The following is a 25,254-nucleotide window of genomic DNA, read 5'->3' as shown; positions in this document are numbered from 1 at the left end:
TTTTATTGGTTGGTCTGGGAATATCCATGTGAATAAATAATTATATTGATTTATGCAAAAAATGATTGTAAGAAAGAATGACATTAAGCTTAAATGTAAAGCAAGAAATTGATGGCGGGAGCTGGAGGGGGGGAGGGGTGGAGCTTGTTTCATTTGCTTGAGCCCCCTCCCCCAATCAAAAAAGGCATTCTAATGCCCCGAAGTATTTTCTTTTAAGCTTTCACATTAAGGTGAATTTTAAGACCTGCGCATGGGAGCACATGTACTCGTGTTTTTCCGCTCGTACAAATGGAAGCGGTGATTTTATAACATATGAGCATATATGCGTGCATGGTATAAATTTGGCTATGCGCGTGTACATGTACGCACAGTTTTACATTGACGCATGCATCTGCATGCAAATGCCACCTCGATCGGATAAGTGGGGGGTATTTTAGTAGACATGCACGCCACCACAATTATCTATTTCCCCAGTTCGTTCCCAGTTCGTCCCAGTAAAGGAGAGGACTTCCTAAACCCCTTAGTTAACTTGCCTACTTTTTACCCTATTAGCCCCGATGCTTAAAACCCCGCTGACTAGCCTAGGTTTTTTTGTTTCATGATTTGCACGCCGTCCATAGCAGAAGTAAAGTTATGCAAATAGGGACCCTGGCATGCGCTGGTGTGCATAAATACTTATGCGCTAGCTTTATTCATATTTCCTGGTACACCCATGCCCTGTCCAGACTATGCCCATGCCCTGCCCCTTTTTTGAAAAAAAAAATTTTACTCATGTACCGGGAGATACGCACGTACCCGGGCGCTTCTTAAAATTTGCAAGACACGCGCTGAGCCAATATACGCGCATATCTCCTGGCTTTGGTGTGCATAGGGCTTTTGAAATTCACCCAATTGTTATTAGCCCCATTTTATTCTCTGATGTTTTACGAGTTCTGTGACCATAAGCAAAGCACACTCAGAGTCCTGAACGATCCACCTGTGGCTCTGGAACCAACAACAGAGCTTCACCATTGGAGATTAGTCAGCCTGCTGTTGGCCTTTCAGACTTCAGACACCATGGGCTAACTCTTATCATTCTTATGATACCATTGTCAGAAAGGGCTGCTACCGATAACTGAAGATTTATTTTATTTATTTTTATTTATTTAAGGTTTTTATATACCGGCAATCATGAGAACATATCTTGCTGGTTTACATGAAACGGGAGTGCATTAAATACATCAAACTAGAACTGAGGTGACCGAAGGTACAGTTACAATTAACAAGGGTAGCAAAACTTGGTGAAGAGGAAGAAATAGGAAAGAATAAAATGGTTAAATGATATACAAGTCAAATTTCAAGTTATGTACAAATGGCATGATTAATGGCTGGATGTTTTAGAGGAGTCCTTGGATTGTGTCCTTGGATTGTGTCATTAAATTGTGTCTGGGAAAGCTTGCTTGAATAACCAAGTCTTAAGTCTTTTCCTAAAAGTTAGGAGGCAGGGTTCTAGTCTGAGATCTGTGGGTAAGGAATTCCACAGAAGGGGGCCAGCTGTGGAGGTGGCGCGATCTCTTAGGGTAATGTGTCTAGTCGATTTCGCAGGGGGAACTTGGAGTGTGCCTCTATAAACATCTCTGGTAGATCTTGTCGAGTTGTATACTTGGAGAGGGAATTGAAGATCGAGGGAAGTGCATTGATGTATAGTTTTGAAAATGATACATATGGCTTTGTACATGATTCGGAAGTATACGGGTAGCCAATGTAGCTCTTTCAGGATGGGTGATATGTGGTCTCTTTTTCTTGTGCCTGTTAGTAGTCGGGCTGCTGAATTTTGCACCATCTGTAATGGTTTGGAATAGGAAGAAGGCAGACCTAGCAATAGGGAATTGCAATAGTCTAATTTTGAAAAAATGACTGCCTGGATGATCGTTCTGAAGTCTTGAGCATGGAAGAGAGGTCTTATCCTTTTCAAAACCTGGAGTTTAAAGAAGCAGTCTTTGGTTGTTTTGTTGATGTGTGCCTTGAAGTTTAGCCGGTTGTCCAATAACACTCCTAAGTCTCTAACTTGTGTGGTATGTAGGTTGGTAGGAAGAGCAATGTTAGGTGTATTGTTCTCAGGAGAGATGAGTAGGATTTCTGTCTTGGAGGAATTTAAGATGAGGTGAAGGCTGTTGAGTAGTTGTTTGATTTTTTGGTGGCATGATTCCCAGTAGTCAAGAGTTTTAGAGTATGAGTCTTTGATGGGGATGATGATTTGAATATCATCTGCGTATAGGAAGTACTTTAGATTGAGGTCAGTGAGAAGTTGGCAGAGAGGAAGCAGGTAAATATTGAATAGAGTCGGAGATAATGAAGAACCTTGTGGGACTCCTATGATGATATGGAAGCCTATGTCTATGACTCCTATGATGATATGGAAGCCTATGTCAAAGCTGCCATTCGTGCTACACTTACTGAAAACTTTATGTAGAGACCCCGTTGGGATCTCCGCTAGCAGTGGGACCCTAGTTTAGGACATGTAGGGAAACAGGAGTTGCAGCATACAACTTGGCTGCAGCAGCTCCCTGTGCGTGTGGCACTGGGGATCGATGTGGCTTTTTGTTTTAGGTTTTGAAGGAGAAGAAGCTTTTTTTCCCCCTTTGTTCCCCTAGTCCTATTAATCTGGGCCTCATGCACTGGCTATACTGGCTAGGAAATGAGAGCGCACCTTTCTGGTCAGTTTACTCTGCCGGACATGAGGAACTCAGAATATTCCTAGTAAAGTTATAACTATAAACTCAGAGGCGCATAGACTGAATTAAAAGCAAACACACAAATCCAGCGATGTCTCTGATGAGCTAGATTCATCTAGTGACTTTACAATAGCAGTACTAGGTACATACTGCAGAGTAACAATCTGTATACTTCTTGGTGTTATTGCTTCCTTTTTTGAACTGAATTGAATTTCAGTTTGGGTCATGCATTTCTACGGGTAAACCTGTACTCAATACGTGCTGCACATAATCAAAAAACATAATACAGCAGTAAATCATTAAAAACATATAAGCATAATGTAATGAATCATTAAATACAGTACATCAAAAGAATATAATGTAAGCATTGAATAATAAATTAAATCCCAAGTAGCACCTACCTCATTCACTTCTCTCACTAGATAAAATAGAAAAAGATTGTATCATTTAACTAAAAACAGAACATTCCCTCCCAATCTATACAATAAGTTACCCAGAATATGAAAGGAAAATTATCCCTTTCACACCTTGCATCCCTCCAAAAGCCCTACAAAGATCAATGCCTCTTATTCAGTAGCAAACTCCAACCTATCCCTTGAGAGCAACTCCCTGTGGTGGCCCTCAATTTCAAATTGGGCAATGATGATATCAGCAGGCCGTGGAATCACCAACAGCTGCTTGACCATCCAGTCTTGGGAAACACCACTGGGGCAGGCCTGAGAGTAGGTCTTATTTCTAGGTTTCGGTTCTTTTGTATTTTATGTCTTATAGAACCATGGAAAATCCTGGATGGAAAGACCTTAAGGGGTCATTTAATCCCTCCTCCTGTCTTGAGTCAGAATCTGCTCTACTTAAATTATCACAGATATATCTGTTCTGCTCTTAAAAATCTTTTACAATTTTGGCATATGTAACTTATTATGGCCATGCCACACTGTTTTTTTTTTTTTAGCTTTCTCCCTCATCCTCCTGTCGTTTTTATAAATCTCTTCCTCTGAATGCCGACCTTAGGTGTCTGTGCTGTATTTATACGGCATCGTGTTGGATTGGGGTAAGGATCAACATAGCAACTTTCTTGGATCCATAATAATGGAAATGACTAAACAGAGGGAGCTTTGAAAGGCTTGAAACCTTATTTTCTTAAACATGAAATAAATTATAAAATGAAGGGTGATCTTAACGATTTTGTTTGGAATTTAACTACCAACTGAATTCTTTCTACAATTTTTTTGTTATTTCAGCTTCAGAGTGACAGCATCATCCTACTGCTTCAAGCTAGTGTTCTCGCTGTAGTTTGTTTTTCTGTTTTTTTGTGGTGGTGTGGGCGAGGTGAGGCTGAGATTTGGGAATGCGAGTGTATTATTATTTTCTACCCTACAATAGGCCTGAGGAGTTAAAACCATGGGGGAGGGAGCAGGGACATTAGAAAGATCCTTGCCACAAGAATATGGAAGGGTGTGCTGGGTGATTTGTTCCAGATTTGAGCAGTGAAACTGTCTGTCCTGGACTGACTTATTGGTTTGGGGTGGGTGGGGGAAGGGGTATGCATGACAGTATGTAAGAGAGAAAAAAAAGAAAGGGGGTGGAAAGCTGTTCTTGCCATCTTTAGTCCGTTAAACTTTACTATTTTATTCGTGCTGCATGATGGTTTTCACCCTAGAGTTCTAAGGGGAACCCAAAGGTGAAATTATAGGCCTACTACTTCTGGTAATGTGTAACCTATCGTTCAAATCTGCCTCTATATCTGAGGACTGAGGGGCACCAAATGCAACGCCAGTTTTCAGAAAAGGACTCCAGAGGTGACCTGAGCAACTACAGACTGTCGTTGGTACGTGATAAAACTGAAGAAACTATAATTAAGAACAAAATCACTGGTCATAGGGATAACATGTTTTAATGGGAAAGGGGCCAGTATGCATTTAGGAATGGTAGCTGTGCCTTACTGACCTATGAGAATTCTTTCAAGGTGTAAATAAGCACGTGAATAAAGGAGAGCCAATCGAAATAGTGTATTTGGGTTTCCAGAAGGCGTGTGACAAAGTCCCTCATAAGAGATTCCTCGGTAAACTAAAAAGCCATGGGATAGGAGGCGCTGTCTCAGTGTGGATTGGTAACTGGTTAAAAGATAGGAAACAGAGTTAGAACTAAATGGTCAGTTTTCCCGTTGGAGGAAGATGAATAACGGAATGTTCCATGGACCTGTCCTGGGACTAACTAGTTTTGTTTAACTTATTTATTAATGATTTAGAAAGGGGAGTGAAGTGAACAAATTTGCAGATGACACAAACATTTTCAGGGTAGTTAAAACAAAGGCAGTTTGTGAGAAGCTACAGAAGGAGGTTGCGATGCTGTAGAACTGTGGATCTAAATGGCAGATGAAATTTAATATGAACAATTGCAAAGTGATGCACATAGGGAAAAATATCCCGAGTTTTAAATACACTGTGATGGGTTTTCTTGGGCTAATCGCTCAGGAAAAGGATCTACGAGTCATTGTCCATAGCACATTCAAATTCTCAGCTCAGTTGCATGGCAGCAGCCAAAAAAAGCAAACAAGGTTAGGAGTTATTTGGAAAGGCATGGAGAATAATACTGAGAACATCACAATGCCTCTGTATAAATCAATTGAGTATTGTGTGTAATTCTGGTCGCCCCCATCTCAAGAAGGATATAGCGGAGTTAGAAAAGGTACAGAGAAGGGCAATAAAAATGGTTAATGGGTAAGAACAGCTCCATTATGAAGAAAGACTAAATAGGTTAGGGCTCTTCAGCTTGGAGAAGAGCCGATTGAGTGGGGATATGATTGAGGTCTACAAAATCGTGAGTGGAGTAGAATAGGTAAATAAGGAACGGTTATTTACCCTGTTAAGTAACACTAGGGCTAGGGAACACTTCTCGAAGCTAAGAGGTAGCAGATTTAAAACAAATAGAAGAAAGTATTTTTCACTCAACGTACAGTCAAGTTGTGGAATTTGTTTCTGAAGAACGTAGTCAAGGCAACTAATAAGGCTGAATTCTAAAAGGGTTTGGAGAAGTTAATGTCCATAAATAGTAATTAACTAGGGGAGTCAGCGGGAGATCCCCATTTGTCATAGGGAGAAAGCAGCAAGAAATTGAATCTACCTTTAGGGATGGGCCACTGTTGGAGACAGGATGTTGGGCTCAGTGGACCTTTGGTCTGACCCACTATGGCACTTTTTACATTCATATGAGTCAGTGTACTAGAAAGGTGATGATACATAATTAAAATGGATTGTTTCCTCCCTAGCCGTTTCACTTAAGCGTGATGAAAATAATTAAATGGTATTTGTGATTACTGTGTTGCTTTTAGTTAGTTAATTAGTATTAACCTGTCATTTGTAATTATACTGAACATATGACAAGCCCCCCTCCTCCCCCACTATTTGAACTGGTGGTCTGTAACACTTTTCCCTTTTAGTTTGTTCTTTCTTGAAGAAAGGCATAATCTGATAGAGAAAATGAATTAATCACAAACATCTGGAAGAAGATGCAGAAAAGTGTTTTTGCTTTTCCATTTTATCTATATATGTAGAAAAGGCTTGTGTTGGTTGGTCACACTACAAAGCTCTGTGTTTCACGGCTCTCAATCACGGGGACAGGTAGGCATAAGTACGTATGCAAGCTAGCTCAAACTGGCGCAAGCGCACACAAGCTCATGCAAGCATGCAGAAGTGCGCAAGAGTTGCGCACAGGCTTCCCACATGCACACAAAGGGTTCACACACGCATGCACACAGGCAGGCACAGCCATGAACGCACAGGCTGAGACCCCCATACAGACACACTGAGACTAAGATCCCACACACACACACACACAGTGTCACAAGCCCACCAAAACACACAGTCAGGCAAAGGCACCCACACAGACATAGAGAAGCTTACACATGCAGGCACTGGCACATACACAGGCTGCTATAGACCAGACTATCTGAGCAATGCCAGGCACTTTTTGCTAGTGTGTGTGTGTCTATTCACTGTAAATTGAATCTAATCAGAAATTTGAAAATAAAATCACAAAACAACAACTTTATGAAATTCTGATGAATTCCACCTACTAGCTAAATATTGAGTCCCTTTAAATTGTGTCCTAGTTTGCATGTATTTTGAAGTCATCAAGCTGTCATGAAGTTCCTGTTAAATGTTACCAGGGGTCAGGTGGTCTTGGTAGCAATGCTTGGTTGTTGTGAAAGGTTTAGAGAGTCTGTGACTATGCCTATGAAAAGCCACAAGCGGCATCCTATCAAGATGCATTAGAACAAATGGGCCCTGATTTAAAGCTATATATAATTTTTCCATATTCATAAAATGGGATGAAATCCTTAATATATCAGGCCCATTGTAGGCATCATCAGGTGGAACATGCACGTTGGAAAGGCCCATTTGAAAAATAAAAATAGAGAATTCTCACTCTCAAAACAAGTAGAGTGCCATCTAATTAAAAAATGGCAAACAAGCCAGCTTTATGGAGAATGCTGGGTTTGACTCCCAGTTCAGGTGTTCGCTACCCAGACTGGCTGCGGATACAGCAGAATTATTCACAGCCCCCGGATGAGTGGTACAATTGTGATACCCAGTGGCTTGATTCAGGGCCCGTGATTGCAGGGTTTCGGAAGGCACCCTTGTGCGTGGTCATCACCTGAAGACATTGCAGTGGCAGGGCTAAGTGAGCTGGGAAGGAATGTAAAATAAGGGGAAACATCCACTGGTAATTGCAGATGAAGACTTAAGGTTCTGTAGCCCAGCAGAGACAGGTTACAGTTGATCTGGAGAAACCCAAATGAGCAGGAGGAAACTGCCAGGATAGCCTCAACCCTCCTCTGAAAAAAGAAATGAGACACACTTCCAAGGGAGTCCCACTGTTTTCCACAAAGTTATCTGTATGCATGATGCTTTCAGGTTTAATGAAATGGCATGCATACCTGTGGTACCCAAAAGAGTGGTTGTGGCCTAGCCTTGTGCTTTATATTTGATTTTAAAATATAAATCGATGAGCACCAAATCAAGTTAAGAAGGATTATTACAATAATCATAGAATAGCCCAAAACAAATCCTTCATATTACATGTATGACTTCTCTTAAATAGGATTCCTCAATTCTCAAAATAGAGTATAGTAATTCAACCGTTATAAAAAAATATTTATGGAAGGAGAGGAATGTTTCATATACAATGATCATAAATCCCCAACAGGGTGATTTAACTGTCGAATCTAATCATCAACGAACCTCCTCCAACCAAAGTGTATAATCAATGTGCAAACATTTTTTCAAAAGTGAATTTTCTGATGGTTGTGCGGGTCATCATGGTGACCCGCACAACCATCAGATAAGTCGGGATGTTGTATGAGCTTTTGTTTAAGCCATCAGAGACTGCCTAGCACGCCGATCTAGGTTGCCTTGAAAGTATTGTTTCATACCCTTTACCATTTACAATGGCTGCGAGGAGTGTTCATTTGAAAAAATATTTTAAAAAATACTTGGAACTTTGGAGTGATTCACTTCACCTTTATAAACAAGTGAAATGATTAACGCTTTAAAGGATACACACAGAAAATTCACTTTTGAAAAAATGTTTGCACATTGATTATACACTTTGGTTGGAGGAGGTTCGTTGATGATTAGATTCGACAGTTAAATCACCCTGTTGGGGATTTATGATCATTGTATATGAAACGTTCCTCTCCTTCCATAAATATTTTTTTATAACGGTTGAATTACTATACTCTATTTTGAGAATTGAGGAATCCTATTTAAGAGAAGTCATACATGTAATATGAAGGATTTGTTTTGGGCTATTTTATATTTGATTTTGACATCGAAATTGACCACAAATCCTCTTAATAAATGTCTTTATCTAATAGGTTCCACACAAGTAGCTATAAAGCTATACCTTGTGTTTTGTTCAAGGGCAAGCATGCTGCCTCGTCCTCGCTCATGGAGTGGCATTATCTGACAGAGCCTCGTGCAAATTAAAAGCTCATTTGAGAATGTGTGGCCTGACCCACGCCGCCACGTTTTCTGGGGCCCCCTCAGTCTGTTTCCCCCCCCCCCCCGAGCTCTTTAGTCATGATTTTATCTCTCTCTTCTCAAGTTGAGAAAATGCCAGAAGCTGTAGAAAATTGTTTTTCTGCTATTCCACTTCTCGTGTGTAGCACCACTAAGTTAACTTGTTAAATAAAGTAGCCTTCCACAGCTAATACATAGCAATATTTTTGTTTATGGGAGTTGGAGAGTAACTGGAGAGTGCAAGTGCTTCAAAAAGACTTGATGCTCACATTATTGTGCCACTTTTATTCATTATTTTATAGACTCTTTAGTTAGATTTCATACATTTTTCTCTGTTTTCTTACATGAGGTTATTTTTTTTTCCAGGGGATACCATTACACAACAATGCATTAAAGTAATCTAACCTCGCTACTGTATTAGCATTGTCTTAACTATTGTGCATGGTTAGCTAAGTTGATGTCAGTTTGGCCCAGCTTGGTAGTGGAAGCAGGGTTCGCTTAGTGATGGCATGTTGATGTACCACTTAGTAACTGAAAAATGATAATTGACGTCTGTATCTGCAAAACGCTTTGGAAACATGTCATATGTAAGAACAGTAATACTGTTATCAGTCATGGGCACTCTGAGTCATGTTTGCTGTCTCTCGTGCACGCTTTGCACTTCTGAAGAAATATCAAAATAACCAGTTTGGTGTGCAGGGGTGTCTTTTGCATTTTCTGAATCTAGTGCTGTGCGGCTACTGCTTCTGCAGGCAGTGCACCTTTTCCAGTGCATCTCGCGAGTCCACACCTAATGAAACTGGATAATTCCTTTGCTGCTTTTTCAAATTAGCAGTGGGAAAAGCAGATAAAATTCTGTGCAGCTGTGTTTCTAATGAAGCCGTTCTGAATGACATCCAGTATTATTTGCAGCGTTAGTATGTTATTCTGTAGCTCTGCACTGTACCAGTTTCCATGTATAAGTCAGCACAGGAATGTACAAACCGGGTAACACAAGCTATAGAGGTGCTCCCCCCCTGTGAGGGAGTGCCCCAAGAGGATACAGAGAACCTGTCTCTGCTCCTTCACATAACTTGTACAAAAGGTACAAAGGTTCACACTTCTATTTGTTGACTTTGTAAATGTGCACCACTCCTTTAGTACTGTCAAATATTGAACTTGTCATGGAGGCATACACCTGATGGTCCATTGCAGCTGCCTCTGCAGTTAGGAACAGCCGTTAGGAAAGCACAACAGACTTGCTTTGTTCTCCATCTGATTGCAAGAGGACAAATTCTAATACCGGTACTTACTGTCAGCTCTCTTGGCCTCCCCATTTATTATTAGTTTGTTGGGAGTTTATTTACTCCCTGTGGCTGTAGGAATGAGAGGAATACCTTCCTGGGAGTGACTGTCAAACTGGAAGAAATGGAATATGTGTGTGTGTGTGTGTGTGTGTGTGTATAGATATGTATATATTTCCATGTATGCAATATAAAGCAAACTTTTTATTAAAGGAGTATAATTACATTTCTGCTACCTTTTCTCTGGTAATTCTTCAGAGTATCTGTTTGAAAGGGTAGCTTAAGCACTTACAGGCAGAAATCCTGACTAATATCAAGCAGAAATTTAATTTAATTTTTGGCTGGCTATGCTATTGTCTTCTGGGCTTAGATAGTATCTTAAAGTGCCATAATTTGATTTTCGATTTCTAGAGCTTTGAATGCTCTTGAGGCATTGCAGATGCTGTTAAATCACTGAATATATTTACGTGCATGTTTTTCAGTACTTTTTTTTTGGGGGGGGGGTGTGTTGGCCAAAATTATAGTTAGTTGTTGAATAACAATATTAGATGAAAAACTGTTCAGTTCATTAGATTAATTCACTTAACTGTGGATTTGATAAAGGCTTTTGGGTGTGGCTTTATGTGTTTTAAAATGAGCGACATATAAATGCCCAAAGGAAACAAGAAGGAAAGTACAAATCACCAGTCTCTTCCAAATTTTAAAACAAAAGGGAGAATGGAGGGCAGAGACACACCAAGTCATCTCAATAATTCAGTGTGATACAGGCCACTGACTTGGTTAGTTACCTTGGCTGCTGCATATGGCTGCCGGAGCTCCTTCATTGCTCCCAACACCTTGAGTGTGTCACTTCTATTGTATGCTCTTGTTCTATCGCTCAGCCTAGAAAGGACTCAGGAGAAAGCTCACTAAGGGGAAGATGAGGTGGTACTATGTCCACAGTCCAGGGCTTGACAAACCATGCCCCCTACATGCTCCCCATTAATTATTACACTCTGGGACTCTTGCTGTAGGTAGGAAAAATAGGCCTGCATGATTACGCATGTTCTCAGAAAGGAGCTTCTACACGTTTAAGAGACACTGCTGGTGACTCTTGTTGCTTGAGGTGCTGAGAGCAGATCCCAGGCACTGAGCTGGATCTGAGCATCAGGCAGTGGGGACTGTTTCATGGCACACCTGATAAAGACTGAAGGCACACAAATGTGCCATGGCACACTGGTTGGGAAGCATCGCAATAATTAATGGAATTGTGGGAGGAGAAGAATTATGCTAGATATCTACGGAGGGTTGGCAGAGTCATATGAAGATGAAAGGTCTGTGTGCTGGATAACTGCTGGGGCTGGGGAAGAATAGAATAAAAAATCAGAGGGAATGTGAAAAGAAATGGCTTCGCAACCTGTAACCCCATAGCCACTTGAATGTTACAGATATCTTCAATGAATATGCATAAGATAAATTTGTACTCACAGGAGGACTGAACCAACATTCTGAGGCAGTGCAGAGAAAGTAGTAAAGCAGAGATTTGGGTGGAATACATCTGGACTGTGTTTCTAAGATGTTTTGCTTTGTTTTTTAACAATATCCTCGCCTGTTGTACACTCTTAACCTTTGTAGCTGCACCTTTCAGTTTTTTTCTGTTTTCCTCATTTTATCAAAGTGTCCCTTTTGAACGTTTAGTGCTAGAGCTGTAGAGTTACTTATTGTCCCCTTCTAGTTATTAAGTCAAATTTGATCATGTTATAATTGCCAAGTGTCGTTACCTCTCGCACCAAAATAAAATTAGATCAAAAATGGCTCCCTCACTCGTCGGTTCCTAAACCAATTACTCCATGAAGCAGTCATTCATTCCCTAATTTCTCTTAGCATTTCATCATCTGTCTGAACATTTTGTCCAGGTGGATGGTAGTATACTCCTATCACTATACTCTTCCCTAACACACATGGGATTTCTACCCATAAAGATTCTACTGAGCATTTAGTCTTCTTCAAGAGCGTTATCCTGCTGGACTCTATACCAGTCCGGGGGGACTGTGTAACTCATAACAAGGTTGAAATATCCCATGATACATCTGTGAGACTACAAATAAAGATTTTTTTCAATATGTAGACAAGGACATCTGAGATTTTTTGCCATGCCGGTTTTTGATTTTTGGACTCTATGCCATCCAAAACATAAAGTGCCACCCACCCTCCACCAAGTTGACGCCATCAGTGCTGGCAGCCTCTCTAGGACTGGACTCAACAATGTTGGCAGCTGCATTGTCTCTCCCTAGGCTCCACGGACAGTGTCAATAAGAAAAAGGAGGAATGAATTAGGTATTAAGGAGGGTGGGGAGAGACAAAGTAGGAGTGAGAAAAGGACCAAGTATGGGGATGACAAAGGGCATTATGAAAGAGAGGAAGGTGATGAATGAGATGGGAACGTGGGGAGAAGGAGTTGCCTGAGATAAGGGAATAGGGAGGAGATAAGAAGAAGTAAATATGGAACAGGAATTGAGGGGTTGGGGAGGAGAGAGAGGGTGTGGAGGAAGAACTGGTTGAGAGAAGTTCCCAGTGATTCCTGTGGCATCCAGACAGCATCTGAGTGGTCTTACTCTGCCTCTGGCAGACTTAAATTTATTTGGGCTGGAGGCACTTGCACATTATACAAGAAGCTCTTGTGAACTTTGTAGAATAGGTTGTCCAGTCATAATCAAAGGTGGAGGCAGGGGGATATGTAAAAGTGTTTTTCCATTCCATGAGCCAAATACACGTCCTTAGGAGCAAACAAATGAGAAAAAGACCCAAATCCAGTTGTTGGGGTTTTTTTTTGCAGCATAAGCCAATGCCAAGATCATTAAATATCTCTATGCATTTGCCCTCTGACACAACACTGGATTTAAAAAAAAATTGATTTTCTGCTAACATGAGTTTCCTTTTACGAATTTGTTTATTGGTTTTCCAGTGCACCAAAAACTAACTTACAAAGCGGATATGAAACAAGACATAACAGCAGACTGAAGTTGTGTTTCTGGGGCAGTGCTAGTCTCCCTTCCCTGCCTCAGTGGCTGTGGGTTCTTGGAGGGGAGAACCCTTCATGGTTATGGCTGAAATCTTTATATCAGCTCTCTGACAGGATGGATATATTCTTGATTACTGGGATCTCTGTCATTTGCAGTATGTTGTAGTTTGTGGCATATCATGACACACACAGCAGAGTAATTTAGTTTACAAATTTAGAAACTGTTTTTCCAGATTATAAACTGACCAAAGCAGTGCACAAAGTATAAATACATAATAACACAAAAACCTAAAAGAAAAAACAATTAATATACTTTGTAAACTAGCAATACATAAAATGAACAAATAAAAATAGTAAAACTACTGTACAAAGTCAGAAAAACATTTCATGAAAAGCTAAATTTGAATTGTAAAATAATATTATAGAAAAAAACAATAAAACCACAATGCAATACCCTCCTTATACCTCCTAAAATATAATAAACAACCAATGATCTCTTTTAATAATCTCTCCCTGAAAAATAAAATCTGCCCCATATATGGAACCAGTCGGTAAAATAATTAAGCACAATTAAATTTGCATGGTAATCACATTTTTATATATTTTCTGAAGGAGAAATAGTTTAGTTTCAGTCTCACTTTTCTTGGTAGACTATTCCAGAAAACAGGGGCAGCAACCAAGAAGCTCTTCGCCCTTGAAGGCACCTGGTGAAAAGCACGCAATGAGTGAATGTTCAACAGAGCTTCCCGACTGGTTCTTAACTCTCAGCCAAGCCTGCTCCGGCTAAGCATTTATTTTTTCATGTAGGACGAGCCATTTCCCCTCAGAACTCTGAAGGTCAAGGATAAAAGCTTTAATTTTATCTGGCAGCTCTTGCAATTAAGGGGTAGTGCTTTCTCTAAGTGCTCTCACCAGGACTACCATAGCTGCCATATTCTGCACCGGTTGTAATTTATAAATTAGTTTAAAGGGTGAGCCCACATAAAGGGCACTACATGCAAAAAGGCGGCACAGTCTTAAAAGCACAGTGTTGTGAACCAGCTGACACCATATCAATGGTAACCCATTAAGGGAAGTATAAAACTGAAGTTGCATAGAAGCCAGTGCTAAACTTGCCTGGCTCAAGTGAAATTAATGTTACTACTGGTTAATTTTGTAGCATCACTAGATGTACGTAGGGCTGATACATACACATAAGAGACTCTCATTTCCCTGTGGAGCTTGCAGTTTAATCAAGGCACACAGACAAGACCAATAGAAAATAATTCTTACACTGCTGAGACTGGAAGGCTGATTCCCAAGGATCTTCTCTGGAAGTGTATCCTCAGGCAGTTTACTGAGGAAATAGCATGATGGAAGGAACAGAATGATGTGGTTAAGCAGCAGTAAATAATCTCATGTTCATTTTTTTGGCTCCAATAAATGAGCTATTTACTGAACTCATGCAATTGTTGTTACACTTGGGAAAATTAGAATCCAAACTGTTTGTCAAAGAGCTTGATATTGATATTTACATTCATTAGTCAGAATGGAGCCAAGATTTGAAAGTATTGAAAAGAAAGCAGAGGATTGGTGGAAACTGCAGAGGTGCTCGCTGGGCCTAATGATGCTGAGAGAAAGAATATTTTGTGGCACACAGCAAGATTGAAAATTCTGTGAAGAATAAAAAGTCTGACTGGAAGTGGAGGCGCTAAACAGTGATGCTAATTTGGATTTCTAAATAATGCTCAAGGCAGCTTAGAACATTGTTAAAATTCAGGTAACAATAAGTCCTTAGCCCAAAGAGCTGAGGCAGTGGGAGATAAGAGTGACTTGCTCAAGGTCACAAGGAGTGACAGTGGGAAAAGTGGGATGTGGACCCTGGTTTCCCTGTTCTCATTTCATTGCTCTAAAATGCTACCTGCAGGAAGTACTAGAAATGCCAAATGAAAATATTCTTCCTATTCTTACAGCACTTTTCTACCCAACTTCAAAATTGCAAAAACATACTTTAAGGCAACTCCATGAGAATACTGATGAGGAATAATCATGAGATGAAACCTGTTTAAAGTCCAAAAAAGTTATACAATTTAAAGCTGCACTGTTGATGACATTTTTGTTTTAATTAGATAAAGGGCTGTTTCCTCTTCTTTTTTTTTTTTTTTTAATTTAAACTTTTATTAGTGTTGTCAAAATATCTGTACAACATGAAACAAATGTTGTAATACATCAATAAAAATGACATCCAAAAAAAAATCAACACAGATATTTTTGTTTTCCCCCCAAATCCCTTAACCTTTCCAAAACCCAAACCCTTCTAAACCCTCCTCCCCCCCCCCCCCCCCCCCAAAGTCTAATCCACAGTATGGTTGAATGGCCCAGAGGCCCACATTTGCTCATACGGAAGGAACACATATGAAACATAATAGAAACCTATATATGGCCTTATACATGTCGTACCTTAATTCAATCTATAACATCTCCAAACCTTAGGTCAGTATTACAGTATACTATCCCTAGTTAGATTTTTGATAACACTGAAGAAATGGTTCCCATACTTGAATGTGGAAGGCAACAGTATCTCTCCGTGCTGCTGTCATATAAGACCAATAGTGCACATTCTAGACCCTCCTCAGAAAAGCTAATTTGGTGGGGGCTACCACTTTTTGCCAATGTGCCGCCACTTCCTGCCTAGCTGCACAAAGTATGAAATTTATAAGCGCCCGGCCTGCTTTTGGCCATGATTCCGAATAGTTTGAGAGAAGATATGTGGTGGAGAGAAATGGAATCTTTAATTTGAGCAGCTCAGAAAGCACTTTCTCAATCCACCGCCAAAATGGTATTATTTTTGGGCAGGTCCACCAAATATGATAAAATGTATCCTCCAAGTGGCATTGTCTCTAGCATTAATTTGAGCGATTACGATATATCTTACTCGGTTTAGTTGGGGTGAGAAACCAGCGGTTCAAGAGTTTGTAATTAGTCTCAAGAATATTAGCCAATATAGAACTCTTAGCAATATTCAAATAGCATTTTTCCCACTGATTCTCTAACCAAGTAAACCCTTCATCCTGCTCCCAGTTAGACTGATAGCCAAACTTGGATCCCAGAGTGACCCCCAGCCATTTGTAGAGTCTGGATATTATCCCCTTGTTAACATTATGGTAAAAGTACATTGTTTCAAACTCATTCATCTCTCTGGTAACCTGATTCCATAGGCACCTATCTTTAAGACAATGTTGCAGCTGTAGGTATCGAAAATATTCAGATTGTGGGAGATTAAATTGTAGCTGTAAATCAGAGAAAGGGATTAACTTCAAACTATCGACTAGTTGCCCGCAACACCAGATTCCTCATTGCTTCCATTCCCTAAACAGATTCTCTGTGTGGGGTACCAGGTGCTGTCCCTTATACCCACTGGTAGCAGGTGGCAGAAAAACTCATGCCCTGTTAATACAAACCACCATCTCTTCCATAACCGAAGGGTGAAGGAATTAGGAGTGCGATCAGATCCTCCTTTCAGAGGCAGGCCCCAAAGTCTAATGTAAAGGGAATCATCCAAAATGTCAATTTGCTCAGTGTAGATCCATAGTTTCTTAACAGAACTAGATGACGAGTCATATGCTACTCTCAGTTGGGCCGCATTATAGTATTGTATAAATTTGGGTACGGCTAGGCCTCCCATTCGTTTAGACCTAAATAATACCTTTCTCACCACTCTAGGTGGACGTTTTCTCCAAATGAAATGAAATACTTTTGTATGTAATGATTTCAAAAATTTAATGTCACCTCCACTGGTAGTGTTTGAAAAAGATAGTTATCTTGGGAGGACGTTCATTTTAATAATAGCCACCCTCCCCAGCCATGAAAAACTATAGGGGGCCCAAATGTTCAGGTCCTTGGCTGTCTGGGTCATCAGCGGACTATAGTTTAATCGAAATAAGCTTTTCCAGTCTGCTCCCAGATTGACCCCTAGGTAGTGAATGCTAACAGATGCCCACTTAAAGGGGAAGGATTCCTGTATCCTGCAAGCTTGCTCCTCAGGCAATGACACATTTAGGGCCAGATTTTAAAAGCCCTACACGGGTCGGGTCTATTTTAAAAAGGCCCGGTGATGCATGTAAAGCCCAGACACATGTAAGTCCCGGGGCTTGCAAAAAGGGGCGGTCTGTAAGTGGGGGACAGAGGCCTCCGACAAAGCAGCCATTACCGCTGTGTTGGAGAATCGCGTGCCGGCAGGCTGCCGGCGCGCGCAACTTGTGCCTGCCCGGAGGCGGGCACAAAAGGTAAGATAAAAGTCAAGGGGGGTTTAGAGTAAGGCTGGGGGGGAAGGTTAGGAGAAGGGATGAGAAGGTCAGGCTAGGGGGAAGGGAACGGGGAAGGCAGCGCGGCTCGGCGCACGCAAGGTGCACAATTGTGCACCACCTTGTGCATGCCAACCCCTAATTTTATAACATGCTACTCCTGGGGAAATTCTGTGCTACTGTGGAACGCAGAATTTGCTCAGAATTCCCCTCTGTGCAGAATTGCCAAATTCTGCGCAGAAAATAGCAGAGGAGACCCCGGCATGCTGCGAACGGAGCGCGTCCCACGGCACATGCTCCGTTCGTGGCGAAGATGAAGGCCCGGCGCGCCGTTCGCAGCAAAAAGAGAAGGCACCCATGTGCCACGAGACGCGCTCCGTACGCAATGAAGATGAAGGCCCAGCGCGCCATTCACGGCACATGGGGACCTTCCCTTTTCGCTGCGAGTGGCGCACCGGGCCATCATCTTCGCCGCGAACGGAGCGCGTCCTGCGGCATGCCGGTGAAAGAAAATGTGTGTTAGGGAGGAGAGGGTGAGAGAGAACAGGAGGGTGTGAGAGAGAGCATGGGGCATGGGAAGGATGCCAGTGAGAGAGAATGTGTGTGTGACAGAGAGCATGGTTGGTAAGAGGGTGGGGTGGGGAGGGTGAGAGAGAGCAGGAGGATGTGAGAGAGAGCATGGGAGATAAGTGAGGGTGGGTGGGGGGGATGCTTGAGTGTGGGTTTCAGGGAGAGGGAGCCTATATGAGGGGGGGGGGGATGCTTGAGTGTGGGTTTCAGAGAGAGGGAGCCTATATGAGGGGAGCGGGATGCCGATAAGAGAGAATGAGTGTGTGAGCGAGGAGTGGGGGTGTGGGGGAGGGTGAGAGACAGCTTGGTTGGTAAGAGGGGGAGTGGGGGAGATGCTTGAGTGAGGGTTTCAGAGAGGGAGCCTATATGAGGGGAGGGTGACAGAGCAGGAGGGTGTGAGAGAGCATGGTAGGTAAGAGAGGGGGCTGGGGGGATGCTTGAGTGTGGGTTTCAGAGAAAGTGGAGCCTATATGAGGAGATTGTGAAGGAGTGTATGTGTATGTGTGTGAGAGATTGGGAGCTTGTGGGTATGAAAAAGGGATTGTGTGTATATGAGGATGCTAGCCTGTGTGAAGGGATTGTGTATGTGTGAGACAGAGCCTGTGTAAAGGGCTGCGTGAGAAAGAAACATAGGTAGCCTGTGTGAGGATGTATGTGTGAAAGAGAAAGGGAGCTTGTGTGGGTGTGTATGCAAGAGAGAGGGCCCTGTATGAGGGGATGTGTGTCTGCGAGAGTGTGAGGGAGCTTGTATGAGGGTGTGTGTATGTGGAGGGGACACTCTTACAGTGAATTTCTAGGGAAATTCTGCTCAAAATATTTAAAATTCTGCAGCTATTAAAATCTATCCCTTAGTATTTCTGATTTGCTCATGTTGACCTTAAAGCCTGAGATGGCGCTAAACCGTTCTTGCACTAATACTGGTAATGAGAGGTATGGGTGCGCTACTGAAAAAAATATCATCCGTGAAGAGAGAGATCTTAAACTGAGAGGATCCCACTCTAATATTATTATTGTTCCTAATCATAGTAGCCATGGGCTCCATAAACAAAGCAAAGATCAGGGGTGAGAGAGGACAGCCCTGCTTTGATTTATCCACCTGATATTGGATATCCACATATAGAAGAGTTTGTAACTAGCTCCTTTTTTTTATCTAACTCTCTGAGCATTTTGAAGCCCCCTTGCATCTTATGTTTCTGTTCCAATTGGTGGATAGCTTGAATCAGTTCTATCCGATCTTTCTGGGCTTGTTTTTATATGCTGATGTTTTTGATATCAGTTTCCCCCATAGAACCACCTTAAAGCAGTCCCACAAGACCCCAGGAGAGTCCTCATTATTATCATTGTAAGAAAAGTATTCCTTAATATCTTCCCGTAGAGCTTCAGTAAATTATTTATCGGAGAGTATGGAGTTATTTAGTCTCCAATATTTTATCCCCTCTGTTTCTGGTTGAAGACAAAAGGAGCCAGTTATCGGAGTGTGGTCTGACCATGTGAGTGACTCTATGGTTTTATTCCTAAACCCCTGGGCCCAAAGTTTACTACCCAACCACATATCTATATGCGAATAGGAACAATGGACTCTAGAATAAAAGGTATAATCTTTATCGGTGGGGTGCTTTAAATGCCAGATGTCTTGTAGACCCCATGTGTCCATTAATACTCTCAAGCGTAATGTATGCATTTTTAACTCATGCCCAGAGGAGTGTCTGTTATCCATATTAGGGCACAAGGTCAAGTAAAGTCTCCCACTAAGACCTCCCCTTGCACAAAATCACTCAGAGTGTTCAAGGCGGATATAGAATTCACCCTGATTAACATTGGGGGCGTATATATTGATTAAGATCACTGTAATAGTGTTCAATCATATCACTAAAGCTAAAAATCGCCCACTCTTATCCTTCCTACTAGCGAGAACTTCGGCGCTCAGGTCTTTAGAAAACAGAATGCCTACTCTGCCTTTCTTCTTCTCTTCTACATTCGAGGTGAGAAATATCTGTGGATAGTTTGGGTTTCGGAGAAGATGTTCATCCGTACGAAGTAAATGAGTTTCTTGTATAAAAATTATGGAAGCCCGATTGGCTTTAGCTTCCTCAAATAACAGTTGCTACTTGCAAGGTAAATTAAGGCCTTTGACATTAAGAGAAACAAAGTTTACATCAGCCATTGTTAAGGTAAAAAAATAAGTGTCCCATATAACCATAAAGCCATCTCTTAACCATACGTTTAGTATATACTGCTAATCCAAAATCCCCAACACCCCTAACCCTCCCCCCACTCCCAAGCAAAAGAAGTTAATGAGGCCTTCTGCCTCATTCTAATCAGGAGGAATGACATCTCCCCGCCTGGCCTTGTAAACAAAACATAAGTAGTGGTGAAACCAGTGACTGCGCCCTTAGTTGGTCCATAATCTGTATCTTATATTGAGCAGAAAAAGTCTCCTACTGAGTGCAGAGAAATCAAAACGATATTACATCAGTCAAATGAAAACTTCAAGATCAATATATTCAAAATAACCAATATATAGACTCTCCCGGGGCGAGTTCCATCCCAAAAATTGGGATTCATTGCAAGAGCAAAGTAAATGATGTATAGTAGCCTTATCCCAAGTTCATGTGCCTACTGCTGATGTAGTAAGATTTCCATTGGAGTTTCTTTGCAGTCTTTTGCCTCCTTTGCCAGCTCGCTGCCATGTGGAGGTTTCCTTACGCAAACTGGGTTGCTCTGGCTCCTGACTTGACTTGATTTCTATACCCTTTTGCCGCAGAAAAATCTCAGCAGCGCCTGAAGAACATGCCACACGAGTGACTGCTGATATTGAAGGATACCCCAAATGGGTGCAGCCACTTATATCTGATATTCTCGGATCTCAGTGTTTCTGTGATATGCTTCATAGCTTTGCGCTTTTGCAAAGTTATCACTTCGAAATCGTTGAATATTTGAATTTTTGTGCTTTTCCATGAAATATTCCCCAGTGCCCTTGCTTTTTTTGCATGATTGCCTCTTTCACAAGGAAGTCATGGAGGCAAGCTATTATGTCTCTTGGCTGGTTGTTACTTGGCTTTCCCAATGCTCTGGGAGCTCTATCCACTTTTACAGCTTGCTCGAGTCCCTCCGTGTCCCCCGATTTGCAAAATTGCCTTACATATAGCCTGAATCAGGAGGATATAATTTGTATTTCCTTCCTCCTCAGGAACTCCTCTGTTTTCCAGATCCTCCAGCTTGGAGGAGAATTCTTCCAACATCTTTTTTAGCCTTTGTACCTCTTTAGAATGCTAAGTCATAGTTGTAGTCTGTTCGTCGGCATTTTGCTCACGATCTTGGACCCGTTGCCCCAAGTCCTCCACTTCTCGGCTTAAGTCACCAACCGCCTCATGAATTTCAGTCTTTACCGCAGCAATATCGGACTTTAGGTCTTGGAACCATGCCAATAGCTCCCTTCTTGTTAGGCCTGAATTCCCACCATTTTTGGCTGCCACCCTGCCCGCCGGTCAATCTTCCCTTACGCCTTCTGTTTCTGTGCAGGGTTTGGCCGTCTGTATTTGCGCTGTGCTTCCCGAGTACGAGAACTCTGTGAGGTCCACAGAGCGCTGGCGGTTTGCCATCCTCTCCCTGAGGTTTTCCGGTCAGGTTGGTTGCTCGAAAAGGGACTCACGATGCTGGTATTACCACTTTTATTTAGCTGCCTCGCAGAGCTCTAAGATCAGGTGGCCATTTGGTGGGGCTGATGTCACTTCCCTCCTTGTTTCTTCTTTTTATGGTACAGTGATTATTGATGTTTCCAGATATTTCCAGATCCTCTACAGCAAGAAAATGGCAATTTCTTAGATAGGTTGTCCTCCCTTTTTTTTTTTTTTTTCCCTAGATAGAAATCCAAAACTCAGGTAGAGGCCTTCTCCCTGTATAAAAGGGTGTATTTACATCCCTTGCCTCAGTTTTATTCAGCTTCTGGCTAGGTAGAAGTGGGAGTGGAACAGGTCTGCAGGCAGCTCAGGAAAAAAAAAAAAAAAAAAGAACAAATTAGCAAGCCGGCAGCTGCTGCAACAGCGACAAACCAGGTTGTCTTTCCTCTCCAGTTCTATATGGATTTCATGGGCCAAGAAGGCCCTAATTCAGGTTGCAGCTGTATCACCAGGAGAGTGGCCCAGCACCAGCCACTGCTGGAGGCAGTGTAGGGTGGGCTGCTATGTTAGCGGTAGGTCCACGCTTTTTTGCGGGCCAGAGATCCATCTCTCAGAAAAGCCTCCTTGACAGCAGCAGGCTTCTTTTCCAAGAGATAAGTGTATACCGCAGGGCCAAAGCAGCACCAGTAAGCCTCCACCCTAAAGAGCTGCTGTGAGAGAACCACCAAAGTTGAGGCCGATCCTGGAACAGGAGGTTACAGCACTATAGCAACAGGCCTCCACCTCAAGGCGCTACAATGGCTGCAATGAGGGGTCCATCTAAGAGAAGAGTTGCACAAAAAAGTTAGAAGTGACTATATAAAAGATAAATATGCTTGCATCCCATTTCTCAACAATAGCTTAAAGTAGCTTCTTTCTAATTTAATCTACCTTTGAATATTAAAGAAACTCTGAATCCCAGCCCATTTTTCCTTTCTTTAGCGCAGATTATAATCAAAATAGCTAGCTGGGGATATGTTGTAAAGGCTGCTATAGCTGGGTTATACAGAAGAGGGGATGAAATCCCATGGTAGTTGCTTATGGCATTGCACCTCCAGTAGAGGCAGGTTCCAGTTGAGCCTTGAAACCCAAAGGAACAGGAGGAAATTGCTTGTCTCTCCATTCCTCCCATAATAAAAAGAAACTGGAAAATCTTTTTGTTACACCTGTTGACTAAATTATTTGAAAAATATACTTGGTAGTACATTACTGCTGGATTATGCGTTTCTCATGCTTATTAAATTTTAATTAGCTGAATATCCCTCTAAGCGAGTGTTAAAAGTTCTAATTAAAAATCATGGATTTTGCATTAAAAAATGAATTTCTACCATATTGTGCAGCTGGAATATAATTGTTTCCTTTTTAAGATGATTATCTTCTTTCCAATCAGCTCTTGCTCTATCAGAGTTGCTGATGATACACATGGCATAATATAAACTTCATGCAGAGACGGTGCTTCTGCAAGCCACTATGTAAATTTTCTGGATTTCAATTAAAAATCAGTGGGATTGAGAGCGTTTTCTCAGATAATTTACAGCTCTAGTGTGATGCATGAGAAGAAGGCAACTAATCTGACGAGGGTGGCGTGACGTTTTTTGTTTTTTTTTTTAAAGCTAGGGCAGAATTAAATCAGTTTTTCTTCAGGAAGGCCTGAGCAGGTTTTCCTCTTTTGTCCACATGTGTTGACATTTCGCCAGGGCTATGCTGGTTCACCTGATGGGCGACTGCAGTGTTTTCTAGAGTGTTCTTACGTTGGATAGTGGCTGCTGCTGCACTACTCAGGAAAGTGATGAACAGCCAATGGAAGGAAAGCTGCCATTAAAGCAAAGGGCTCTCTCCATCTGCAGAGGCCGGCTGGGATTGAAAGCGTGCCATGCAATCGCTGGTGCCATAACTGTGAATTTTTCTGTTGTTTACCCTAAATAGGATCTTTAAAAGACAATTGTTGTTTTTCTCTGCCCCTTAATATAGCAGGACCATCAAACGTTTTAATCATTCCAGTCAGCAGTTAGAACAAACTGAATTATTCGTGTTCCCATTTTTCTTTGTAATTTGTGTTATGTTTGACAGCTTGCAATCCACCATACTTACCTCCTAATGCCACTTAGGCTCCACAAGCCATGAAGCAGCCAGAGCCCCTATCCCACCCCGCCATGTCTACAACCTCGACGGCTGTCCTCAGCGTTTTTCAAGCGCCGCCAGCTCCAACCTCCACCACTGCTTTGCCGCCAAGGTTCTACTTCCCCATAGGGGCGTGCATATGTCTGTGTGCATATAATATGCACTCAGTGGTGAGAAACCAGGATCTGCGTTCTCTGATGACATAATCTCCTCGGATCTTTATAAGCCTCAGTCTTGCAACACTTCTCTGCCTTAGCATTGGGTCTCCTGCATCGTTGTATTGTGTGTTACTGCTCCTGGTTCCTGCTTCCTGCCTCATCTCTCCAGCCCAGCAGCACCTGACCCTTGTTTTGCAGAAGTCTGAAATAGAATTTTTTCAATGTCCTGCCAAACATGCACTGCTAATTTATTTTGAGATAATGTGCTTATATAGTGTCTTGCCTGTAAGTAAGCTAAAAATCTCTGGGACCTAAAGAGTATCTAGTTTGCAGGTCTTGAAAGCTTTTCATTGTGGAGGATTCATTCTTCAAAAACTGGTGTAGATAAACTAAACTTTTGTCCCTCCATGTTTGGAATAAGCTGTTGCTGACCCCTGATGGGAACTGAGGGTTCCCACATAGAGACAAGTAGGATGAGCTATTTCTTGGTCTCTTAAGTTTTTTACAGAGTAAGCTCCATGACTTCCTACATGAGTCTACTAACAAACTCTTATTTGATATTGTCCGGGAGCTCCTCCTGCTTCACCTGTAAAATGTTATTCAATGCAAGGAGGGCTGCCCACTCATGTAAAAAAAAAGTGTATAGGGGAATAATCATAAGTCTCATAAAGCCAATCTCTTACATGTCTTAACATATAAGCCAGGTTGTAATCTTGCCAATTTGGGCATCCCAGTCCACCTTGATTCCATGTTCTCATCAAATTTTGAAGTGAGGCCTGTAGTTTGTTTCCCACATAGAAATTTTCTGATACAGAAATGAATCATAGCTATCTCTTTCTTTTCTAATCAAATAGGTAATAGTTGCATAACATATATCCACTTGGGCACCTCCATCATCTTCAACAGATGCATTTTTCCTATTAAAGATAAGGGAAGTGACCCCCAACTCATTAAATTTCTCTTCATACTCATCATTAGGGGTCAAATATTAGCCTCATAAATCTTGTCTAATTCAACGGGAATCGTTATTCCCAGATATCTCATTTCTTTTGCAACCCATTTCACCATTGCTAGCTAACATTCCTTTGTCTAACATTACAGTTTCAGTTTCAGAATGGGATTCTATTCTGTTTTCAGTCTTGAATAAATTAGCCCATTAGAAGTCTTCAAACCGAGAATATCCAGATCACAACCCTGGTTGACTTCGCCACTTAAATCGCTGCGTCAGTCTTTGAGAAAATGTGAATGCCATTGGCGGAAACATTGTACTTTGGAACTTTCCAAATTTATTGAAATTCTATCAATATCAAACCAGTGAAGCCAAAAAAGATTTCTGTTCTAAACAATATGCGACATTGGCTAAAATCCTAAGGCTCTTTTTTCATTAACCAAAAAACTTACAGATTTTACTTCCTCCAACTCTCCCTCGATTGACTCTTCAT

At 41.6% G+C, this 25,254-nt stretch overlaps 1 protein-coding gene and 1 long non-coding RNA gene across 2 annotated transcripts in view; one reads left to right on the top strand and one right to left on the bottom strand.

The window, feature by feature from the left end:
• ANO10 (anoctamin 10) overlaps positions 1-25,254 on the top strand; it is a 536,131-nt gene that overhangs the window by 186,264 nt on the left and 324,613 nt on the right. The window lies entirely within an intron of this gene.
• LOC115084465 overlaps positions 12,947-25,254 on the bottom strand; it is a 40,105-nt gene continuing 27,797 nt past the window's right edge. The window contains exons 4-5 of the long non-coding RNA XR_003854567.1: positions 14,294-14,357; positions 12,947-13,725 (exon numbers count right to left, since the gene is read on the bottom strand). This is a non-coding gene — a long non-coding RNA (uncharacterized LOC115084465). The remainder of the gene's footprint in view (positions 13,726-14,293; positions 14,358-25,254) is intronic.

The sequence above is a fragment of the Rhinatrema bivittatum genome, chromosome 2 (assembly GCF_901001135.1).
Source record: "Rhinatrema bivittatum chromosome 2, aRhiBiv1.1, whole genome shotgun sequence".
NCBI lineage: Eukaryota > Metazoa > Chordata > Amphibia > Gymnophiona > Rhinatrematidae > Rhinatrema > Rhinatrema bivittatum.
This window is presented reverse-complemented; position numbering and strand designations above follow the sequence as displayed.